This window comes from Ixodes scapularis, unplaced genomic scaffold (assembly GCF_016920785.2).
Source record: "Ixodes scapularis isolate PalLabHiFi unplaced genomic scaffold, ASM1692078v2 PGA_scaffold1__304_contigs__length_218370807, whole genome shotgun sequence".
Lineage (NCBI taxonomy): Eukaryota > Metazoa > Arthropoda > Arachnida > Ixodida > Ixodidae > Ixodes > Ixodes scapularis.
The window spans coordinates 182920329-182937071 of NW_024609846.1; the positions used below are offsets into that span (position 1 = coordinate 182920329).

The window sequence follows — 16743 nt, forward strand, 5'->3', positions numbered from 1 at the left end:
CTGGGTCTGTAATTCGCAGCGAACGGTCTACTAAAAATATAATATTGCGCTGGTCTGCTGTCAACAGATCGCATGTTAGATGTGAACCATTGTAGCACTTTTGTAGCCTATTTGTTATTTTAATATGTGTGTGTTATATCTCATACTTTTGCTGAGCGATCGGGTATTTCATGCTGCCCCTGTTGCTAATAATCCAAATTCCTCGCAAACAGGCAAGAAGCTGCAGGTGCCCCAATAAACGGTGCTTGGACCACGACCGGTTTGAACAGCCGTCCCAGTGTTCAAGCCATCGTCGACGCAAGTGCACTCTTCGGAATCTGGCCTTATCGTGGAGTCTACCGCTCAGGAATTTTGACTTTAGTCATCCTTGAATGCGATGTGTATTTACGAGGCAATAAAGCTACGTTTAACCTGAACTGGACGATTTCGTTTTGGTGATTTGTGGCTGGGGACCAAATGCAAAGGTTGAACCTTTAGTCCCAGGGGTCTAAATCCAACGGCGCAACGTTTAGACCCAGGGGTTCAAGTGCAAGGGCCTAACGGTTGGTCCTCGGGGTTCATTTGAAACGGTGTAACAGTTAGTCCTTGGGGTCGAAGTGCAAGGGCCTAACAGTTCGTCCTCGGGGTTCAATTGAAACGGTGTAACAATTGGTCCCAGGAGACCTAGTGCAAGGGCCTAACAGTTGGTCTTCGAGGTACAATATAAACGGTGTAACAGTTAGTCCTAACGGTGCTAGTGCGAAAGACTAATAAGGGGGGCGCAACTGTTACTCCCCTTACCGTTAGTCCCCGAGGGGACTAATGGTTGTGGCAACGCACTTGCTCCCTTCGGGGACTAAGTCGCGCTCCCTTTTTTCTTAGAGTGCAGTTCTTCCTTGAGTGACCTCAGAAACTTTATGTTTACATTTGGCCCGTCCATTGACATTTGCAGTAACTTTGCCTTTTTGACGTCTTCAGTGGCCTTTCTGAAAGCTGATGCCATGTCTTCTGCGCCGGTATGTCCCAAAAAACACGAGGTTAGGTACTGAGTTCGTACAGTGGCATCAGTTGGTGCCCAGTACCTAACCATCACGTCCAGTTGCTCCTTCTGACTGACTTTGTTTAGCGACTCGCCAAATGAAACCACCAGGTACGACACCCCAGCAAGGATTGACAGTAGCTTCTCTCGGAAGTAGGGGGCAAGACCATGGCAGATGGTATAGCCGACTTTGTCTTTTTCCAATTGCATTTTTCTAGCGATCTCGCGTGCGGGAAACATCAAAGAAAAAGCGCGGCAGACGCTGCCGCGGAACGAAAGGATCCGTGAGTCATAATCACGTTCAAGCACCACATAATCTCCGCCTTTGTGACATCATCCTTCAGAACAAAGCCAGTCCCAACCGTCGAGGTCTTCCCGGTGGGTGCGACGACTGGAAGTGTCACAGGAGCGCTTGTGGCGTCGGTACCCATTCGGGACGAAACGTTGGTTGAAGTCGAAGGGGAGGAGGCCGCATTCGTTGTGAAAAACGACAAAACATTTGTTTGCGAGCCGCTTTGAAGCAATTTGGTAGCAGCCTGATGCTTCTTACTCGAAACGTGGCTCGAAATAGCAGTTTTCCCCATATTGCTTAACGAAAACTTCTTGGAACACAAAACGCAGTAAGCACTGTTTGCATCGTTCTGCACAGGCCTAATCCAACTTGCGTGCTCACAGATGTCAGGGTTGATCCAGTCCATAATAAAAGAGCATTCCTTTGACAACGACATGGTGATGCTCGCATAACCTCACTCTGAGGATCAAGGATTCCGCCGCATTAGAAAACGAGGCAAAACCTGCCTGACGTAGCCGAGCGCGACGACAGCACCAACCAAAACACGAGGACCCACGAATAGACCGGTACGCGAGTTGTGCATACGAGCATGGAGAAACAGCGATTGTTAATGTTCTTTCGGTTGGTAGCTCGCGCCGCCTAGCGCTGTCCTGGCCAACTATTACGGCGAACGTTGCGAGGGCGGCGCACTGATGTCGTTGCCGTGGCTACCGATTTTCTCTACGCTCTAAACTAACGCAACCGACCACAGACGCCGTACGCAATTCCAACGTACTATCGCACTCAATCACGAGCCACTCTGCCGCTTTCATCAGTCATTTCCCCTGACTTAGACAAATCTCTGGCAGTTTCCCTGACAATTCCCTGAATTTTCCAGACGGTTTAGAATTCCCTGACAATTCCCGGTTTTCCCGGTTGGTAGACACCCTGTGAGAACATACATAAACGTTTCACGCTATTGTACATTCAATGGTGCGGCTCATTTTAGGAAGAACACTTTTTTTCATATAACTTTTATAAAAAGAAAAAACTCAATATAATGGGTCGGGCATAAATGGTTGCTATCAACTGCCCTATACATTTACACATTACCTGATATCGGAGAGTTTTAGTAGATCGTGTCTTCGGGCCACGCTGTTCGTAGCGGGAGCTCGCGCTGCCACTTCAATGCATGCTCCGAAGCGCGCGCCCGTAGCGGTAGCGAGCCTTTGAAGACGATCTACTAAAACTCCCTATTATCAAAAGAGTAGAGTAGCGTATGGCTGCACTGCACCAATTACGTTTTTGTAACCAATTAATAGTTGGTATTTATTTGTTTATTACTGTTGGTTATTATTCTTTGACAGAAAGAATAACCGGGCGAGTTGATACGGTGGTAGTCTTTGAACTCCATCAAATATTCAGGTTTGACATTAGTTAACTTTTTCCGCCTTTTTTCATGGTTTTGCTCTTCTAGCTGCTCTGATTTTTGTAAGGGCTTTCGCCACTACTAAAAAACGTGACATCTAAACTCCTTTTATTTTTTGCATCACACAATCGTAAACTTAAAAAGTGTGCCGGTTCGGTAAACGCGAAGATACCTAATTTCCGAGGGTGAAACCTCTAAAAACAACGGACAAGTAAAAGAAACAAACACAGGGCGTTGTTTGTCCGTTGTTTTTAGCGCTTTTACCCTCGGAAATATGACGAAGAGACCGCGCGTCTCTACGCACAGGCATTAGCTTATGCAAAAAATCATGTTGCCTGCTCGCTCTTCTAACGTTTTTCTCGCTCCCGCTTTATGAATCAAATCGGTAGCGAGCGGCTGTTAGGACAAGATGTCAGAACTAGCATGACCTGTGATTGACACTTTGGGACGGCGACTGAATGCTTGAACTGCCGTCAGACTGCACTTGAATGCTCCGCACAAGCGTCGTCGGACGAGCGCCGCACGACGGCGCGAAGAACATGCCCACTGTTCCGCCGCGCGGGAATCTTTCTCACACTGCGGAGCGAGTCACAGGTTTTGAAGAAGATACGCTCTTTTCAAATAACGAAATAACACAGGGCAGAAGCATAGTTAGAATCAAGCATAGCTTAGCAAGCACACGGTACACGACAAAGTTTGAAACAGCAGCCCACTTCGCAGAAACAAAAGAAAGTTGCTAACCGGCGTTTGCACGAGTCGTGCATGGGCGGTTCTGAACTTACGGGCGTTGGCAAGACGCAGCGTCTCCCAGCTATCAGTCATCGATTGTTATTCTTGAACACGGTATTCGTAAGGAAGATATTTAAAATATCCACTAAAACGGCTAAAACGTTAAAAAAAGGAGATTTCCGAAGCCTTTGGAACTTTTGTTGTTGATGAAGAAAGAATAAACAATTAAAACAGGGACAACACAACCACATCTTTCAACACGCTCTTCTACCAAGCTTTGGAACTTCAACGACCATTCAACCGAGCCCAACGGAAGCTGATTGCGATAGCGATGGTCTTGCGCAGTCTTCAAGAGTCTCTTTTCCTTTTTATTTATTGTTATTTTTTCAGAACGATACTAAGCAAAATATTATTACATTAGTAACAATAAGAATTTCACTAAAATAATAACGTAAAACATTACAAAAAGTGAGTAAATCTTAGGTTTTATTTAAACTTTAGGTTGTTTCTTTTTTGTGTAAACCGAAACCGAAACTAACTCAAGAAACGTTTCCTTCGTCGTAATTGTTTGCGTGTGTGTGTGTGTTTGATGCGCGTGCGTGTGTTTGTGCGCGCGCGTGTGGATGCGTCCGCGTGCATGCGCGTGTGCGTTTCTGGTTGTGCGTGCGTGTGCGTCTGCGCGCGGGCGTGGGTTTGCGCGTGTGCTTGCGTGTGTACGTGCGTGCGCGCGTGTATGTGTGCGACTGCGAGCGCGCAAGCGTCTGTTTGTTCGTTCTATTGCACTTCGCCCGCAAGAAGAACAATTGGATGTCCCTGGACACTGTTAAAACACTAGTTAATGATTATTATTATTATTATTATTGCTGTTGTTGTTATTGAAACAGCCCTGAGACTTTAGACACAGGACCCTAAACTTTTCTATAGCTGGCTGTAGCTGTATCTATACATTTTTAAGGCCGACCATGCAAAGCTAGAGGGGGTGATAGCCTCCCATTGAATTTCCCATAGACGACCACAGGCCATTTTTATGGGATGTCTCGGACTGGTTTATTATGGGATTTGCATCTTTATGTGTGTGAGTATTTGTGCATGTCACCATATTCTCAAATGAATATTTTACTCGGGCTGACATGGTCATGAGACAGGTTCTAGCAGCATGTCATGAATATTTGTCAAACATTTTCACAATATTTTGATTTCATGTGTCCAGATATAAACTCGAGACTGACTGATTTTCTTACTGTACACTTCCATCAATAAATATTTGTAAAAAATGCTAGTATAGAGCATTTCACCCTACTTTCTGATTTCTGAGCATGGAGTGATTTGTAAGAAAATTAAATATGAACTCATATATAAAATTTTGTTGGCAAACATAAAAATTGTATGCAAAAGAGGCACTTTATTATCAGCTATTTGCATGAATTACAACTGACATTATGAGAAACTAGACTGCTAACAACTGTTGCTTTTCAAGCAGAAATCTTACCTGTACATTATGTACAGAGCCATATATAAGCTTTCCAAAACCATTTCACATTATTTATTTAGCACCCTCTTCTACACCTTTCCCATATTCTTTACTAAATGTAGGGTGTAACAGGAAACAGCACCTTTTTCGGTAAAATTATTAGGTTGTATTCCTAGGTTTAGGGTGTTAAAAGGGTGTAGCCGAGGGTGTAAGTTGCTACAACACCCCTTTTACACCCTTAATGGTGTAAACATTTTACTGTGTAGTACGGCCGAGCATCACTGGCGTCAATCACCACGATAGCGTCAATAGCGTCACGGCGTTGCCCACCACCCGCCAACAACCATGTTGTTAACAAAATTAGCGTTCTGCACATCTAGGTTGAGATGTTAATTTTCTTTTTCTTTTGCATGTGGTTCGATTTTGAACGTTTCCGTTGCGATTTTAACTGAAGCTGTTAGCTTTTGTTGGCTCAGGAAATCAGTATCCTAGCACCTATATAAAACATTACTGAGGCTAGCTTAAGTTTAATCAATATAGGGGAGATCGGTGACCGAGTGGGCTGAAGCGCACACCCAGCTCGACGCGCGTGGAGCGAAAGCTCGCGCTGCAGAACCCAGGGATCCTGGGTTCGAGCCCCACCCCTGCCCGTTCCGATCTGGATGAGCATCGTACCGGCGTGCGGTCGTGTATCACTACTGCGTGGTGCACGTTGAAGACCCCAGGCTAGCGGTTGTACTGCACTGGCTAAATTGCTCATCTACAGCGTGTGACTCGTCGCAACTTTAATGGCTGACCAACTACACGCTGTATAAATATCCCCACAACCTCAATTATATAATTAATCAATATATGAGAGACGTCTTGTTTAGGCTCTTCCAAACACACAAAGCCTGAAAGATACAATCTTATCCGAGTCAAGCACAAGCTGATCGGGGTGCGTAGCTAGCGTGGCGGTTTACTAAGCTGAGTGCATTGATAGGTTTTTAAGGTAGAGAAGAGGGCTTATGGTCGGTATACAGGTACACTGGCTGGGTAACGGAGGGTGCGTCTTCCAGGAAAGGGGAGCATCTGCGCCCGATGCACCCGACTACAACTTTTTTTTCTGCGAGTGCAGTTGGGAAGTAAATATCTGGAGCACTAACCGAAAAATCGCGGATGTGGTATTCGCGATAAGAGTGCCGCGCAGCGAGAGATGACGTCGGCGCTGCTTTCGTATTTTATTTTCATAAAACAACGACGAGCACAATATTTTCCCACTTCTAGTAATGTTCCAAATGAACATATCACACGACAGTGCTAGTTAAGACAATAACCTTTCAAGTCTAACGAAAACAAAAACTAAATAAAACGGTGATCGTTTGCTTGCGCTAACAGTGTTCGCGCGATGCACGCACTAATGTCCTGCCAACCACTCGCTCATGATGCTTCTCTCGCTGCCCGTCGTTATGCCAAAGTTTCGTCAACGCAATGAAAGTTTAGATTAAGGGTTTACCTGCAGCGAAACTGAAAATCAGCACTTTTGGCCGAACACTTGTCGGCCATGTTTACGTCCACGGCGGCCAAGCTGAGAATCAGCACTTCTGGCCAAACACTCGCCGGCCGTGTTTATATTTCCGGCGGCCAAGCTGGAAATCAGCACTGCTGGCCAAACACTCCGGCCGTGTTTATGTCTCCGGCGGCCAAGCTGAAAATCAGCACTGCTGGCCAAACACTCGCCGGCCGTGTTTATGTTTCCGGCGGCCAAGCTGAAAATCAGCACTACTGGCCAAACACTTGCCGGCCGTGTTTATGTCTCCGGCGGCCAAGCTAAAAATCAGCACTTGTGGCCAAACACTTGCCGGGCGTGTTTATGTCCCCGGCGGCCAAGCTGAAAAACAGCACTTCTGGCCAAACACTTGCCGGCCGTGTTTATGTCCCCGGCGGCCAAGCTGAAAATCACCACTGCTGGCCAAACACTTGCCGGCCGTGTTTATGTCTCCGGCGGCCAAGCTGAAAATGAGCACTTCTGGCCAGGCGCTTGCCGGCAGTGTTTATGTCTCCGGCGGACAAGCTAAAAACAGCTAGTTTGTGGCCGGACACTTGCCGGCCATGTTTATGTCTCCGGTGCCCAAGCACTTAAAGTGGCTAAGCTGTCCAGACACTGGCCAACCGTCGGCCGATCGAAATTCACTTTCTGGTGCTGCTTGGGTAGCTTACATTCCAGTAAATACAGCACACAACGTAACAAAATCCGCCTCTCTTGTAGCCTCGTCCCACTAGAGCGACAAACACCACAAAGTTCCGTGTCGCCGATGCTGTCCCACTGCAACGACCGACAACCGCGACAGTCGCCGACAAACAATCGACGACGGACGAGTTCTTGTCTGTCGTTGGACTTGAAGCGCAGCAAGCAGTCCCACTGAGGAACATCTCTCGGAGACAAATTTATCCTCCTCGCTCGTTTATGCCTTCAGTTGCCTCCCTTCCCACCCTTCTACCCTTCCTCCCGGAACGAGAGGCCCTTGGCGGCCATTCCTCGTTCCCGGCCCCGCAGTTCCGGTCCCTCGATTGCACGTAGTGGTCGCGGGCGCGGCTTGCTGGCTGGCTGGCGCCGGGCGGTCGTGTTGCAAAAGGGAATTCGCTGTGGCTGGTTTTGCTCGCGACAACTTGGTGCGCGAGGTGGTACTTCAAGACGCCGAAGTCTACGCCCCTGCATCAGGATGGCTACACCCTTGTGCGAGGACTGACCAAAGTAAGACCGCTCACCACGAAGTAGGATACGACGTTCCGCGGCAAGCCATTCCGGCAGACGAGAGATTTGTCATCACGTTCTGTGATCATCGGGATGCCGTATTGTCTACCAATAAACGCCTGCCCTCGGTTATTCGAATTTGAAGTTATAAACATCCTCAAAATCAGCGTGAAACTCCGAAGCGCTCACCTAGAATGCCTTGAACGGCCGAAAAAAGGAACGATTAGGGTATTTCTAGTTCGGAAAAAGTTTGGTGTCGATTGTCACGACTGTTTACGGAAAGTCGCCAACGGCAAATGAACAGAACCGGAAGCTTTAATCAAGAAATAAAGTAATCGTCTCCACTTTCACCGTGTTTGTCGCCGCGTTTTATACCCAAAGAGCAAAACACAAAAACCGCGTCGCCAGACTCTGTTTCTCTGTGTATTTTGAAGACAGCTCCAGTCCCAATAGGAAAAGAGTTTCCTTGCCCCCGTGTTCTGCGTCGTTTCCGCCAGGTGGGACGGCGGACTCCTACAAACAGGCTGTCTGTCGGCGTCGTCTGTCGCTCGTTGTCGTGTGTCGCTGTCGTTTGTTGCTGTCTGTCGCTTTAGTGGGACGCGGCTATTGCATGTCGGGCTACAGGCAGCACTAATTTAATGCACCAGGCATGCTTCTTAGGTCATACATGACACGCCCTGGAACATGAGTTTGGAAACTACAAAAGCAGGCACCGAAGCACTTGCATGGTAGCCAGGCTTTTGCTCCCGGGTGTACATCCTGATTAAATAAGACCAATGTCGCTTATCTGATAACTCAGTAAAGCTTCGTTCATCAAGTGAACCGGTTTCTATGGGAGGAAACCAAGTGAATGCTCTTCCGCTTTGGTTTGAACTATTAAACCTTTTGCTCTCTGCATGGTGTGGGCACTCGAGAAAAATGCAGACAAATTCACCATGACTAGGCAGAACTGCGAGGGAACAAGGGAGTTCTTGAACTTTCCGTAGTCCGAAAGCCTTTTTTGAAAGTGAGCTGCACCTACCGTGTGGAAAAGCAACTAGAGGATTGGTAGTTTCCAAATAAAATATTTATCTTAAAACTTTGATTATTTTTAACATTTTTAATGTTTCACGTTATAAACAGTTGAAACGTATGCAATTACAGTATAGCAGTTATCCAAACCTTTCCAAGACTCAATGTTTGGTTGTTCTTTTGAATCCTTATCTAGATAAAGATTTGTCCCATTACTAGTTATTAATACACAATACACTTGCGTGTAATCCGGCAGCGACGTTGCATCATCCAGGCTGCCTTGTTCTCTTTTGTGTCACGAAGCATGAGAGCGGCTCTTTCAACAGAGACAGCGACTTGCTGATTGTAGAAAGAAGAGCAGCCTTCCGGAGGAGAGGCCGGAACTGCGTCAAGCCTTGCCAAAAAATCACTGCCTTCGGCGCACTCTATGACCTGCCGGTACTTCTCGTCCAGCCTTGACGGTTCTGAGGCACTGGAAATAGACCACAAGCCAAGCTATACAGTGAACATGATCAAATAGAGTCTCATGACAGTGGCTCAAGCAAAAGTGATGCATAGAGATTCTGCAACGTGAACTTTGCTTGTTTTTCTTTACTATGAAACACAGAAAAAACGCTCATGTCTAGTGTACATTTTATTGAAATACTTGTCTTATGCAGACCCCACACTGTTCCAGCTTGCCTGTATAATAATGGGATGTGAAACACCAAGCTACTATGAGAGCGATGTTTGTACAGTCATCCAAATGCTGGTCCATTGTTAAATCTGAGATTATCTTACTTACTGCACTTGCTACATTTTAATTCGTACATACTGCACATACTAGTCCGAGGTTAAGGCTCGTTCCCATAGTTGCGGGCGAGTGTAACTACGACCGCTCACTACGACATGCGCAACCCATCATAGGGAAGCTGGGGAAACACGAAAAGTCTCTTCCTTGCTTCCTCTGTCGCCTATGGGTAGAAGTGACAGCTTTCGGCAACACAAAACGATCAACAAGCTGTTGTGCGGTGCATGTGGCCCCTCTTGGTGAAGCGAATGTTGTGCCGGCGACACACCAGCGAACGTAGTTGCAATAATAAGGCACCCGGCAAGTAATGAGTTTTAGTTGGAACTTACCCAAACAATGGCGACGGCCAATGGGATGTAATAAAAATTGTTCTTGATATTTTCAAACCCTCGTTGAAATAAAAATTGATGATAACAAACGGGCCATATTTTTCAACAGATCCAGTGTGTTTGGCGAATGGTGCGATTACAAAGCAGGGAGGAAAGCAAAAACAGCGTTGAATCAACATGCATTATTGCGATCATAGCGAAAGCTGGCTTTGCCGAGTACCACGACAAAACATTTGTGCTAAATTCTTTTTACCTCAGAAATTGGAACTGAAAGACCAAAGTATTTGCAGTGATGTGATTGGTCATAGTCATTTTGAACCAGCTATTGGAGCAGCCAAAAGTTCATTTTGGAGAAGCAAAAAGAGCTTTTGGAGCATAACCGCACACTTCATTTTAATTTATATCGCTGCAAATGTGTGGAGGAGAGACGGCAAATATTAGGAGAGCAAATACGAGCTGTTTAGTTGCGTGTGGAAGCACCGGACACGGTAACAAGAAGACGACTGATGAAGGACAGCGCAAACTGCCGTAAATGATTATTTTAGGTACGTAATCCCAATGAACAAATGTTAAAATACAATCATTTTTGACACTTAGATTTATGTGTCCTTCAAGTTCTATGAAGGGGTTGTAACAAAGCTGCAATGCATAATTCAGATGAAAAACAAAGCATAAAAAATAAACCTACAAAAGCTTGGACCACGTCTCGCTCTGGAGGAGGACCTTTTCCGTTAGCACGCGGGTGCGCTGCGGCGAAGCAAAACACACAACATCGCGACGCCTAGTTCGCAATTGTCGGTTCACTGCAGCACACCAGTATGCGGTGAGAAGCGCACTCGACAAAGCTAAGTAACCCACCAGAACAGACCACGAGACTTATTGTGAAACTTCCGAGTACTGGCAGTGCTTGGTGCTAAATGAAATCGAATAATAAGTTATTTGAGGAGATTATCGAAAGTCCTGAAAACCCGCACGAGCCTACCCTAACGATCCGGCCCAGTAGCGAGGCCTGCAACTGTTATATTTTCAGTATTTTTTAAGTGAACTTAAGTTCTGGTGCAATGTTGCCGCAAATTCCTCACATTTTGGTCAAATGTAGCAGGGTAAGCACTTTGGCGCAAATTGTGCAGAAATCACATCACCGCATTTGCCGCTCTCCCAACGCCGGTATCCCCACCCGATCAGCGACATCATTCCACTCAGCACAACCAAGCAGAGCAAACTTTCCCCTTATGCTTACGGGATCATCACCCGACCCATTAAGCCTAGCCACCCTTCAACATGTGGCCAATGGTAGGATAAAAAGAAGTAAACCGGAAAATACTTGTCCGGTCGGTATTTTCAGTCAGTTATGAATGCCATCCTCGAAGAGTCGAACACACACACACTTCCTAGGCGCAGATTCCTGCACTGGATTGCAGCACACACACAGACAAGTATGTAAACAAAACAACAAAGCGGCATTTCAGCGTAATCTCATACTTACAGTGAGCAAAGGAAAGCTAGGACAGCTTTCCTACTTCGGTAGAGGGAAGCTAGGTGGTCACATCTAGCCGTAAGCAGTTGCAATCTCACTCAATGTTAACTGTGTGAAACAGCCTTTGTACTGTACTTAGTCGACAAAGGATAAACAACTACATTTTTAGCTCACCTGCATGACCGATCGGCCCGCCTCCTCCTCCTGTAAAAAGAAAAAAAAACAAAAAAAAACAATTGGATTCAGTATGTAAACAATACACTAAATCTTGCGTCTATGTATTGAAGGCTCAGCGAACAATGTTTGAAAGTTACTGTAAGTCAAATCTCAAGGTTTCTGATACATAGACAAAACTGAAATTAAACCAAAACATGTGGCTGCCATTAAGCAATAAAATAAATAGACATGGCAACAGTCACTACTTATCACTGAGTAATGCCACCCATTACCTTTGATAGAACGGCTTATTAGGCCCTCATAATATTGCGACACCATATTCGTAAAGTTACTGTTCATAAACTTTAATAAAATCACATGAAAAGTTCAACTACCTGAAGAATAGACTTCCTTAAATTGTTATGAAAGGAGACAGAAAGCAATGAGGAAGGTTAAAACATACCAGGGGCATATTTATTTATTTATTTATTTATTTTAGCCTCAGGGCCAGAAGCATTACAGAGGGGAGTGGGAAAAACAAACAAAACAAAAATAGCATGAAACAACAGTGAAACATTAGTTAAGTAATAGGAAAAACATTGTTACTAACACTTGTGCGAAAAAGGTCACAATCAACAATAGATGCAAGGGATGGAGGTAACTGGTTCCATTCTTTTGTGACTCTCAGGATGAATGAGTTAAAATATTTCTTATAGCGGCAAGAAAGAACTCCTACTTTGTGCTGATGATCTAGACGTGCTGAAAGGAAGGATGGTGGGGTTAATAGCTGATTTCTGAGTACCGGGTTGTGGTGGAATATTTTGTGAAAAAGACAAATGCCAGAAATTTTACGGCGATGTGCGAGGCTGGGTGAAAGTAAAATGTTCTTCATAATGTCACGCTTGCGGTACGGTTATAATTAGTTAGTATGAAACGTGCGGATTTATTTTGAATGGATTCGATTGGGTCACTAAGGTAGGTCGTATCCGGATCCCAGATGGAAGCTTCACATTCAAGTTTAGAGCGTACTAGAGTTTTATAAAGAAAAAGCTTTAAGGATGAAGGGGCCAGATAAAAGTTCCGTTTAAGATAACCAAGCATGCGGTTAGCGTAATTAGTCACGTAAGCAGCATGCAGATTCCAAGAAAGATCAGAGCTAAGGATTACACCCAGATACCTGTAAGAGTCAACAGGTTCTAATGATATGTTATTCAATTTGTAAGTAGTAGGAAAAGAAATCTTACGGGTTACGCGCATTAATTTACAACCTCACTTTTTGCCGGAGGTCGGTAGGTATGGCCTTCTTGACATATTGCCGCGATCAGACCCAGTCGAGCCGGCAGCGCTCTTAATTGCCTCACGCGCATGTCGCTCGGGTATGACTCCCACCACTGCATAACATCTTATCTTTTTTTAAACCTAAAGTGGATGATTTTAGAAGGTTGGAGAACCGTGTTGTTTGTTTATGTTCAGAGTGGCATAGCTCCCGAACGACAGAGTTATCGTTCAGGAACTATGCACTTCTATGCATCGTTATCGCCGACATCAACACCCGCGAGGCCTGCTGTCTGTTTTCTGTTGTGGCACAGGTTCGCCAGTATACTTTAGTTTCTTCAGTTCTTCACTGCCTCGTAATTTGTCATTTGTGACAATTTCGTGAAGGTACGGGGTAGAAGTGAAGAAACTAATGTTTACTGGCAAATTTTTACCACAACAAAAGACAAAGGGCTTGCAACCGGTTGCCAATGACAACACCATTCCAGCAGATCGGAATGAACTTGCTTAGACTATTCCCACCACTAATGCGAGGAAACAGGTGGATAATCGACGCAATGGATTACGTTGCATGATATGCCGCGAAGAAAGCCCTCCCGTTGGAAACTGCTGTGAAAGTCGCCAAATTCTTCGTCAAGTGCAGTGTCCCCCGACACAGCGCTGCCAAGGATCTGTTCACAGACTGAGGATCCTCGTTTGTGGCGGAGCTAATTCAAGAAATCCTTCGGCTCAGACACACCAGCCATCGTCGCACCACTGTGTACCACCTGCAGACCAACGGGCCGAAAGAGCGTTTGAACAAGGCCATCGCCGACATGACTTCCATGTATGTCGATGTGGAGCACAAGACGTGGGACGAGGTATTACGCTAAGTCACGTTTGCCTACAACGGCATTGAAAGATACGACTGGTGTGATGCTCTTCCAGCTGGTTCAGGGCCGGAAGGTGACGACTATGCTCAATGCGATGCTGCCCCACGAGCCAGCTGATGACAGGTGCGGCGACACCTAGGTGGTTGCTCAATAGGCAGAAGACAGCTAGCTTGCTCGGTACATATATATTTAGAATTGATCACCTAACAAGCGCCCATCCCCACGTTTTTCTTGATTATCTCCAAATTTTGAGTGGGCATTTTTGCTTGGTATTTTACGGTAAGTAAAACTCACCAAACAAGCGCTCATCCCTTAATTTATGCTATTATCTTCATATTTTGAGGAGGCGCTTTCTTGGTATTTTACGGTAATTTGACATCCACCAATGAAGAAATGAGCAGGTGGAACACAAACAGCAAATACGGCTTTACATTGGCCAAGTGTGCCCATTCAGCACAATTAGCTCTGACATCGCTCCCAACCGCCAGCTTTGAAGGCTCCCACTAGCCACGTTGGCATGAATGCGACTTCAGCATATCAACTCCGATCGTTCTTCAAATGAAATCGACGCGGCAACGTTTACATGAATGCACACCAAGCCCTACGCGAAGGTGGTGCCACACCGTGTCAAATCTCAAAGCTAAAGCTGCGTTTCCGGCACCAGCCGCACCACGCGATGTTTTCCGGTGCATTGCATGTGAAGGCCTCTCGACGCTTTCGGTGAACGTAAAGATTAGAGATAAAGATTGTGCCCGCTGTCTTTGATGCTGTGGAAGAAGTTATGACACGGAAAAACATCAAAACCCAAGCGTTTTGGGCTCCGGGCCGTCGTGGCACTCTGGACCAGAGGAGACGCGTATGCACACGCTGTGGCGAGCAAGATCGTTTCCAAACGCCCTAAGGAAGCTACAGCGCATCGCCTCGCTAGCTGCGACCGGACAAACCGGGGGCCGAAAGGCTCCGGCGCAGCCAGGAACGGCACCGAGGTAGGAGCTGCTCGTTCTGCGCTACCACGCAGTGCTCGGAGCTCTCGGCGTCGTTCGTGCTTGCGCCGAAGCCTTGGGGCTCCCTCGGACGCGCAAGTCGGCTTGGACGGGGGCTGCCCTCATCGAGTAGCTCAGCTATTTTCGCTCACTTATGAAGGCAATAAAAGCTTGCGTTTCTCCCTGGGAGAAAACTGCGGGCGACAACACAGGACCGCTCTCCGCACCGCCGAAGAGGTTGGCCGCCACCATGTTCTCAGCTGTTCACTCGCTCTTGCAGCGGGCGCCTTCCCATAAGCCTCCCCGTTCCGAAATGCGATGCGACCTCCGCTTACACGGGCTGAATGAATGCGCATCTGCCATCTCTATCTACCTCCGTCTATCAACTTGAATGCGAAGCAATTCCTTAGCGCATTATTCCGTGTACATGACCACACTGAATGCGACAACTTGAATCGGTGCAACTAAGTAACATTCATAGCCGCGTTTACATGAATAGGACTTCAGCACATCGACCCCAATCGTCCTTCGAATGAAGCCGACGCGGAAAGTTTTACATGAATGTGCACCAAGCCCTATGCAAAGGTGGCGCCACGCCGGCCAAAGCTCGAAGTTAAAGCTGCGTTTCCGGCACCGGCCGCACCCCGTGACCAACTTTTCCGGTGCATCGCACGTGAAGGCCTTTCAACGCTTTCGGCGAGCGTAAAGATTGTGCAAGCTGTCTTCGATGCTGTACAAGAAGTTACGAAACGGAAGAAACATCAAAACACAAAGGTTGTGGGCTCCGGGTCGGGCCACCGGGCCACTTTGGGTCAGAGGCGATGTGCATGCACACGGCGTGGCGAGCGAGATCTTTTCCAACCACTCCGGGGACTCAACCTTGCTTCTCTTCGCCAAACCTTGCGAACTGCGACCGGACCCCAAAGCCGAAAAGCTCTGGCGCAGCCAAGAACGGTAACCGAGGCAGGAGCTACTCGTTCTGCGTTACCATGCTGTGCTCGGAGCTCGTTGTTTGTGCTTGTGTCGAAGCCTCTAGGGACTCCCTCGGTCGTGCAAGTTGTATCTTGCAAGGCTTGAACAGGGGCCGCCCTCACCGAGCAGCTCAACTATATCCCGCTCACTTAGTTTGGTAATAAAAGTTTGCGTTTCTTCTCGGGAGAAAACTGCGGGCGACCTCCCGGGACCGCTCTCCGCAGCCAGAGCCTTCCCATAATCCTTTCCATTCCAAAATTCGATATAACTTCTGTTTGCATGGGTTGAATGAATGAGCATTTGCCGTCTGAATCTACCTCTGTCTAGCAACTTGAATACAATACGCTTCCCTAGCACATTATGCCGTTTACATGACTGCATTGAACGCGACAACTGGATTCGATGCGATTAAGTCGCAGCTACTGCCACCTGAGATAACAGTTAGACACCATAGGAATATGCTGATAAGATGCAACGTGCTTACCGACCTCTAAATATTCAATATGTGACAAAAAAATGTAACCAATATGGTTTGTTTTTGGCACTTAGCAACACTCAAATCTAGGCGGGGGACACCTACCTGTGTCTCAGGACGGGCGTGCAGAGTAATAGGCACTTATAAGATGAATTTGTTCCTACCTATGCTTGGCGAGCGCAGAATTAAAGCAGGCGCCTGTCAGCTGCTTGAGGATAGCTGCCTGCGCCTCAGGTGAAGGCTCCAGCGTAGGTCAGAGCTTCTTTACATGGCAGAACAACTTGTACGGCACAGGATCGCCATACAACGCCTTTCCATCGATCTTTTTCCACGCGCACTTCTTGTCAGTGCAGCTGAGATCTTCCAGATGCTGGATTCCCTTTCTGTGAAATGAAACCGAAACTATAGAACTCGCACGGCTTACACGTAATCAGTGACGCGTCTGTACTGTGCTTTGAGTATGCGATACAGTGCATCATACAAGCGAAATACTGTCATGCTAGAAACAGGTTCGTTGGTTTAAAAATGGGACCGTGCTACGATCGCGCCGACGCTCTGTGCGCCTATGAAACCCGGCGCCGGCAACAGAGAAACACTTAGGGGCTGCCCTACGCACGCGTTTTAACCACCACCGTGAAAATCGTTATCGTGTTTCAAAGCGGCGACACCTGCGTGCGATATCAGTATGCGACGCGCCGGCGGTCATGAGATACGAGCGAGCAATAATCAGAGCCGCCGCAAGACTACACTG

At 46.8% G+C, this 16743-nt stretch overlaps 1 pseudogene; it reads right to left on the reverse strand.

Moving 5' to 3' along the window:
- LOC115326233 overlaps nucleotides 1-16743 on the reverse strand; it is a 29771-nt pseudogene that overhangs the window by 12632 nt on the left and 396 nt on the right.